Genomic DNA, 9,486 nt, shown 5'->3' with positions numbered 1-9,486 from the left:
CCCTGCAACTCAAGATTGAAAATGGCGACTGGACTTGGAGCTGAGCTGCACCCTCCACAGCTAGATTGAAGGACAACAACTTGGAGCTGATGGGCCCTGGAGAAACACACTGTTCCCTAATATTCCCCCAACAAAATTTGAAAAACCAAAAAAAAAAAAAAAAAAAGTGCCCTTTTTTACTACAAAAACAGTTTAAACTTCATTTTTCTTGTTTTCCAAAGTATGGAGTCTTGCAGGTCTAAATTTTGGAGATCTCTTTTTCCCCCACATTATAGATTCATGAACAAAATACAGTTTGTATTTTTCCTCTATTACAGAGAGAAAAATCATTTGATATCACTGTCGTGCGGAGAAGCCTGCGGGGTCTCTGCTCCCGCTCCCCATACAAGAACGCAGGATATGGTGAGGCCAAAAAGGAACACCCATGGAGCCATAGGTAGGGGAGTCATACCACTATATTCTCTCTGGCGGCACTATACTCTCACTGGAGGCTGGATCCACACTGTCCGCAAACCGCCATCCACGTTTGCCAGCCCAGCCGCCATCTTCTTGCTAGCCCCATTCTTCTCTCTTCTCTCTCTGCTAGCACAGCCACAGCAGTTATATTGTGGCCAATGGCTCACTGGTTACAGCTGACGGCCAACTAGCCACAGCTGATGGCCATGCAATCACAGTTGGCCATTTACTACCTGAGCCAGCACCTGTCTATGTGAGGCCGAGAGCCTGGAAACTACTTTCTGAGGCTCTGCCCCCACAATCATGAACAATACAAAATTATAAAGATTAATATTTCTGTATTTTATTATAGCTCTTTTCTTACAATCAATCTTAGGCTTAACCTAAAATTTAGTAAACAAAAATTAAATGATGAGGATACTAACCAAGCTTGTCAATTAGTAAGTTAAATTTTCCAAAGCTACAGCCGATATTGCCAGCAAAATTACTCTTCTATAATGCTCTGGAAATAAAAAAAGAAGAAACTACATTCTTAGACTGAGTCAATCAAAATGACTTTGTAACTTTTCTTATCAATTAGTGTGAATGTCTAGCAAATGTTTAATGCTAACTGAAAAAGATTTTAGCTAATATTAATAAATTATTTCACTATGATACTGAGTATTATTTGATTTAAATTTTCTTTTTTTTTTTTTTTTTTGCTAATACCTACATGCCAGTCAGAGAACTTTTTATATAATTAAATTCTCATAATCAGAGTTGCCCAAGATCAAAATATATGGAACAGGCACTGAGTATCATTGTAAAGAGGACAGGTCATACAGGGCCTGGTGGCTTCATGCCTGCCAGTTCTCAGAGAATTGTGAATCATAAAGAAGAAAATAATGTGATTGTTCAGTAGGTGGTTTATCATTCTCTCTTTCAACCCAGTGACTCAGCATAATCAACGTACTGTGTGCATTCTTCATTTGCTTCTCGAAGAAACCAAAATTTAGGAAGCATTAATCACACAGTCATGATATTATATGCTGTTAGTACAGTTTGATAGAAAGATATGTATTTAACTGATCTTTTTACCCTTTGGTTTATCTTTTGCTAGGCATGTCACTCTGATAGTTATTCTGATAGTCTCCTCTTCTAAAAATCTGCTAAAAATGACCATTAAGCGTACAAATAAAATTAACCCCACATTAAGAATACTGTTTATAACTCCAGATCCCTTCTGAGGGAAAAATATGTAGTTGTCTTTTTAAAAATAATTCAAAGTAATCTCTTTTAAGAATTTCTAGTTATTTATTATTTATCTTATATTATTTATAATTATTATTTATAGCATAAATAAATGAATTCTGGTTAGACCATAGACAAATTAAAATCCTTTACATTCAATTTTGGAAAAATGTTAAGTGTCAAAGCTGGGTAATGGATACATGGGAGCTTATTATACTCTTCTCTCTACTCTTTTTACGTTTGAAACAATTTGTAATAAACAAAATTAACATTAAAAATAGTCTTCCAACTAAGGTAGGAATACTTCTTGAAATAAAAGAGACAAAAAAACAAAAAGAAATTTTTCACATAAATTAAACTAATCTGTCTCCCATGGAAAGAAGGAAAAAAAAAAAATCCCTTAATCCTAGTATTTGATTATATTTTTACATGACCTTATTCCACAAAGAATTTGAGGCAGCTTACCTAACTCTGATAATTGTAGTCAAGTCCATTGCTTTATGTCAAAATGTTAAATGATGGTGATGGTGGTGGTATTTACTTTATATTTACTTTTTCCATGCCAAAAAGCAATATGAAACATAGGGCCAGTTGTATGCTGGTAGAGTGGGAATTTGCCACCTAGCAAAGAAGTCAAAAGAGGGGTTATTTCTTTAATAAGAATATATTGTTCAACATTCAAAGACTGTTGAATACCTAATGTATTTGAAAACCTAACCAACACTGGATTTTCTATGATTCATTGCTTCTTCCATGTCTGTGGTCCTTTCACATATCTTATGTCCTTTTCTTTCTCATGCTCAGTTTTACTTCTCATGAATAGAATATGAATACGGTGTACCAGCAACAGATTTCCAAATGTGCTGCTTTATACATAGCAGCTTGAAAAGCTGAAAAGCTGGCTGGCTCTGCTTTAGCAGCAGGTTTCTGAGACTAAATTTACAGTTTTTCTGCAATCATTCTGAGGCAAGCTAACTATGGCTTATGTAATGTGTAGAAGTCACAGGATCTCTTTCAAGCACTGTGTATTTCATTAAGGAGGCAGCCAACCCTGCATTACCTATAGCAATGAGAGAAAGGGATATGGAGGCAAATGGTAATTTGCACAGAATTCAAAGACTTAGTGCTAAACAGCAGTTTCCTTTTTTTCCCTTTGCATTAAACTGTTCAGTCAAGGTATTCAATTCAAAGTAAAATGAAACAACTTGAGTTTCCTTCTTTCAATTCTCCTTTCCACCTGCTCTTGGAAGTGCCAAAGGTCTGGCAGTCAGAGGAGGCAGATGAAGAAGGAACTTGAGTGATCGATCTACAGTGGGATATTTAGTTCTGATAAAATGTTGATTACAAAAGCTACCCTATCACTTTTGTGGAAAGATTACCATAGAATTGGTTGTAATGTATTGAATTGATTAAACAGGGATACTTTTTACACCTCTAGACGATGGTCTAAATAACATTTGTATTTTAACATTTACGAGTAGGTCAGGTTAAACATGGACACCTTAGCACATGACTCCTTGGGTATACAATTGCTCCTATTGTGCTTTTGTGGGTGGACTCACTACAATTCAGAATGGTTCTGAATCTTGGGTCTGTGGGTTTTAGTGAGATCAGGAACTCGAAGATTGTACTAAAATTTGTATGTTTTTATGACCAGGATGCATAGCTTCATTAAATTTATATAGGGGTTCATGATCCAAAGTGAATTAGGAACCTTAGTTGGAACCAAGAATAAGTTTGGCCTATAAAGACCAACGTCTAAAGAAAAAATAATTGCAGCTTTGTTTTTGTTTCTGCATTGACTCCTTCCTTTCTTCTGATTCAATTCATGGGCTTTAAGGATATCTCACCCTCTCTTAAAACAAGAGAGTGAGCTAAACTAACTCTGTTATTTCCAGAATTCACTGCACAGCCAAGGTTCTCTTCTGATGTTTGGAAATTCTGTAGTTTGTAATCTAGTGGTTGCATTTTCGGCGAATATATTAGATAACAAAACTCCCAGCATTTTTTAGCTAAACTATTAGGTAACATGACTATTTTCTATTTAAATTGACTTACAAATGTTTGCTGTTTAAGGCAAACTATTCTGTAATTAAAACCTGACACTAGATAGCATTTATATATACATACATATATGCTAAAGTTTGCTTTAATATACTCCTAATATTTTAAATGTAGAATCTACTATATGAGATAAGTAAATAATTTAAAACTCATTAGGAAGCATGGCTTTTCTCTCTTCACAAATTGAAAATTAATTGTTCATCTTATCATTTTAAATATAGTACAAATAAAGACCATCAGAAATGGGAGAAATGCAAAAAGTAATTATGGACAATTTGAATGAATTTTGATTCTAAAGTTTTGTTGTGCAAAGAGTAATCAGTTGAAGTAATGAGAAGTAATAGAAGAAATGGTAAAATGTTAACATGCAAACAATCTATGTAGGGCCATTGTATATTCGTAGTTTCAACGCAGAAAAAAAGGACTTGACAGTAACAGCTTAGTTTGTATGATAGTGGTTAAGTAATTCTGGATTTAAATTTAAGTGGGAATACTAAGTTGAATTTAAGCATTAGTCAATACCTGACTTATAAACATTTGGATTTCAGTGATATTTTAAGGGGGGGAAATATTCTTAAAATGAGTTTATAATATTTTAGCATAATGTATATTTTATAATTTATACATTTAATGTCATTAACATTTACACATAATCAACACTTGGAAATTTTATAATTATGGTATGTGTCTAACAAGAAATAGTGAAAATGTCATTTTCAGAAATTATTACTTTGAAATAGGAGTCTGTGAAGCAAAGCAATGTTAATACAATTAGGTAGGTTGAAATTTTTTTTTTCTCATTGAATGCTAAAATACAATTAGTTAGCTATATTGTTCCCTAACCACTTCACTCAATGCATTTGCCATCTCTCCTTACATTGCATTCATCTAATAAAAGAAAAATTCACAACCCTCCATGTACATGTGCCATGTACCAATGTAGAAAATCTCACAACTGGGCAGACTGGGGCAATAATAATAACAATAATAATAATAATCACAGCCATAATAGTGGTAATGACAAGCAACATTTATACTCACTGAATTGTATAAGGCACAGTGCTAAAATGTATTGCAAGCATTCCTCACACCAATCTAGTGAAGTAGATGCAATTATTCCTGTTAAGGTGAAAAATTGAGTTTAGAGAGCTTTAGTCACATGTCCAAGATCACACTGCTGTAAATAGCAAAGCCAGGATTCGAACTCTGTCATTCTGACCCCAGACCTTAGGCTCTTCTTCTTCTAACCCTTTAATACATGACACCAAACTCATATGAACATTTAACATTTTCTGACACATGACCTCCCTTGTAGACTAATGAACTATTTCTATTTCATTGAAAATATAGAAAATATAAGAAAGCTTCCCTAAACCAATTCTACTGATCTACATCAGTGTACATATCACGTGGTTAACAGCCTGTTCTCTGCCCCTTACCAATTGCAATGTTAGGCACAACTTCCTCATCCGTTTAATAGGAATGATAAAGTGTACCTACTTAAGGGCTTTTTATGAAGATGAAACATGTTAATGCATGTTAGGCACTTGGAACAAGACATGATACATTACAAGTACTCAGTAAAGTTAGCTAATATCATTATCTTGTCTCTCCCTGCAACCCCCAATCAAAAATCAATCTGACTATCATCTGCTTCTCCTCCATCTCTTTGCTTCCTGTTCTGTCAAGGCTTCTGCTCCTCTATGTACTGAGTTATAAATCTCTCTGTCTCTACACGATAATATGACAACTATTACTGAAAATAAACAAACAAAAAAACCCTTGCTTTACCCCTCCAGCTACTGTCCCAGACTCTATTCCTCTTCACAATCTTATTTAGTCTCATTTGCTAGCTCCATTTATTTTTTATTTGATTCCTAAAAGTTGGAGTTTCTCAGGCCTTTGGAGTAGGCCCTCTTTTCCTTTTTAAAATACTCTCTCAATAATGATCTCATCTTTTCTTATCACTTCAAATATCATCCATATATTGACAACCCCAAATTTGTATCTCTAGTCTAGGCCTCTCCTTGGAGGTCCAGTTCAGTATACAGTACGTAGTATCCTTCCCAATTTTTGAAAGACTGTTTACTTTGGGGTAGACTAAATGTAAAAATGTAAGGGGATCTTATGTGTTCAACTGAAACTTGAGTATCATCATAGGCTTGTCCTGTATTCTAACTCAAGTTTTGTTCTACCACTGATTTCGCCAGTTTTTCATGTAGCATTCTAATGTTTAAAAAAGACAAGAGCAAACCAAAAAGATCAACCAATATTTGTATACACTTATATGTATTTCATCATCTCTATTTAAGTTTAAGTCTAAGCACAATAAATTGCTAAAACAAAATCAAAAGACTCACAAGTCCTTTGTACTACGCAAAGAATTAAGAAGAATTAAAACTCATAAGCTGAAATTGTTCATTACATTAGCGTTTTTCCACAGAAACAAACCCGAAGTTCTTTGAGTGACTTCAAAAGGAAAGATAAATATGTCTTTAGTTTTGCAGAGCAGAAGCAAATAAACACATGTGAAGTGCATTGTCAAAGATCTGGTAGGTGAAAAGGTGAATCTAATTGGATGTGAATGGTCAAGATCAAGACTGTAATTAATATTTCATTGTTTTCTTTTTGAACTTTTCAGATCAGTTCTATTTCTGGCACCTCTTCTGCTGACTGTGGAGATCTTATGTTCCATTTAGGCCTGGCTTAGTTACTCCTTTGTAATACCAAGTTGCAATCTCTGGCTCAGTCTTAACGCCTTACTTCTTTTACTACAGATACTGGGATACTATTGCTTCATCTTTTCCCTATTCTCTTTCTTAATCATTTTATAGTGGAGTAAATGTTCATATCTGGTGGTCTTTGGATGCAGGAAACAGAACTTGAAGTATTAATTTAGTATATATGTTACTGTCTATCCTTTCTATGACCACTGTTAAACAACAGTGAAATCCTCTATTGTCTTTTTCCAGTTCTTCAACCAAGTTTGTTCCTCTGTTTACATTATTGTCTAACTATATTCAGTCTTTAAAACAATTTAAAAAATGACAATTCCTTACCAAACTCCATTAATTTCTTGTTTACATATGTCTGACCCTTACAGCCTGACCCCCTTTTCTCTTTCTGCATTCAATTTTGTCAAAATGTAGCAGTTTCCTAAAGGAAGGCATGGAGGACATAAAAACAATACATGTCTACTACACTAGTCACAGGTTGTTTCTAAGAGAACTTTGGTCATACATTGACAGTCATACATAGCTAGTAGTACCCAGCTAGATGATGGGAGGGAAAATGTGGTATTTATCTTTAAGTATAAGTGGCACGCTCCCTTTGACAGGAAATATACTAAGAATCCAAGAAGATGTTTTCATCAATTTTTCTCTCATCTTGCCTTAAGTAGGGAAGCAACAGAAGGCTGGGTCAGCTAAATGATTTAAAAAAAGCAATCTGAAAAATTCTTCATGATTAGCCAAAAGCATTACAGAAATAATTCTCATCCAAATTTCTACAGAAAGCAAAGCTAAAGAACGCCACCTAAAAGATCCAGTATGTGTCAGGGGAAAATATGGCAGAGTCTAGCTCTTAACTGAAGAAATTTAATGAAGGGACTATACACAAAGTTTGGGCAGAGTTAAGGGACTCTAGAAGAAACTATAGAATCATCTTCACTGAATGCTGACAAATTTATGCCATCCAACTCGTCTTCAATGACATCACAGTAATTAAGAGTATGCATGAACTTTGCAGTCACACTGATCAAGGATCCAATACCAGCTTTATCACTTACTGTGGGTGTGACCTTTGGTAATTAAAAAAAAAAACCTAGCTGCATTTCAGTTTCCTCACTTGTAAAATGAAAATGATAATAACTCAAAGGATTGTTGAGACAGGTAGATGAGAAAATGCAACTTAAACAGTAGCACCTGACAGTGCCAAAACACTTGAATGTTAAATTTAAATATTATTCCTTATTTGATTCCTAATAGAGATATTAAAATGTTGGTCACAAACTATTATTATTTCGAATCAGGTTTTGCTGTGAGTAATACAAAGAAAAACAAATAAAAGAAGAAGCTTAAGTAAAAGTGTCTCTTCCATAAAAAATCCAGATCTAGACAGGCCAGGTTTAGGCATTTTTGCTCTAAGAAGCCCACACTCCTTTGGTTTATGTGTTCTGCCTTTCTTAGTAATTGGCCATTGTCTCCATGGTCCAAGATAGTGGTCATTGCATTCTTGTTTCATGTGGCAGAATGGACTAAGTGGGGAAGAATTGACCAAAGGAGAGCAGCAGCAGTCTTTAAGGTTCTTGAAAGCTTACATCCTATTAGCCAGAACATTAGTCATATGGCTACGCTAGGCTGCACAGGAGGCTGGGAGATGTAGTCTTTTTCTATTTCTAGGGGAGAAAGAAACAATAGCTATGGAAGGATAATCCGTACTGTAATCCTTGTCACAGTCAGGAACTATTTCAAATTACCTTTATTATCCTCAAGTCCACCAAAGTCACACTTTGTTCTTCCCCCCCTTTTTTTCTATATTCTCCATCAATTTTTTTCCCCCTTGTTTTAGCATTTATAAGCCTACATATTTTCTGTTCCACTTCTCTTTCTGGCTTTATTTCCCATTGTTTCTTTCATGTATGTAATAAACATTCCTATTATTTTCTTGCATCTTCCTACTCTTTTGCAATTATTTAAGTTTACCTTTTGCCTAGAATGTCATTTTCTACAAGTTTGTAAGTCCAAGACTTCTCATTCAAAGCCCAAATGTAAGTTGTTCCAAAAGAGCTCTTAGATATTTCAGGTTGAAATTCCTCTTTAGGTCTTGTCTTATAGCCCTGTATCTCAGGCTGACTTACGTAAGACTTCCTTGTGCATGTTTCTATTCCCACCAGGACGTGAGTTCAAGGAGATCAAACTATGTCTTAAACAGCCTCATATCTTCTAGAACAACAGTACTTGGCACATTTTAAGTATTTGATAGTTTAATGTATTATATAGAATTGAAAAATACTGTTTAAATCCCTCCAGGATTGTTACTATAAATGGTTGAATATTTTATAATACATATATTAAAAGCTGCATAAGTAGAATTTTATAACTGAATCACTGTATACTATATTTGGTGGACACAATATGTATTCTACTATAAATTCTTCTATAAAGCCAACCACACTCCTCCTTTAGTTTAAGTATTTTCCAATTTGGATTTTCAAATGCTTACTTTCTTTACAGGGGTACCATCATAATTGTCTCAATAAAAAAATAATTATTCAGAAACAGATATGTAAATTTTGCTATATGTAAATTATATCTCAGTAAATCTGATTTTTAAAAAGTTATATATCTATGTTCACAATTATTTAGGCATACTAGTGTATACTAGGTAACTTTACTATTTAATTTTCTAAGATTACTACAAATGTGAAGCTATTATCTACTTTCTACATCTCTCTGAAGTCTTATAATAATTTTAATAATCTCTGAATATGTTCTGGAGACAAACTACTTAATGGAAGTGAAACTGTTTGAAAATCTTTAGTACCCAAGGGACTGTGAAGATTATGCTTTATATGATGAGGAAAATAAAATCTTCAATCATGCATTTTAAAATTTAGTTTCCTAATCATTTGAAAAATGTTATACTTTTCCAGAAAACTACAGCAGGTAAAAAAATCCACAGTAGCAAATTTTAATAACTTTATAGGATGATTCACATGGTATGACATATTCAAAG

This window comes from Rhinolophus sinicus, chromosome 17, assembly GCF_057876585.1.
Source record: "Rhinolophus sinicus isolate RSI-liver-muscle chromosome 17, RSI-T2T, whole genome shotgun sequence".
Classification (NCBI taxonomy): Eukaryota; Metazoa; Chordata; class Mammalia; order Chiroptera; family Rhinolophidae; genus Rhinolophus; species Rhinolophus sinicus.
Note: the sequence above shows the minus strand (reverse complement) of the source record.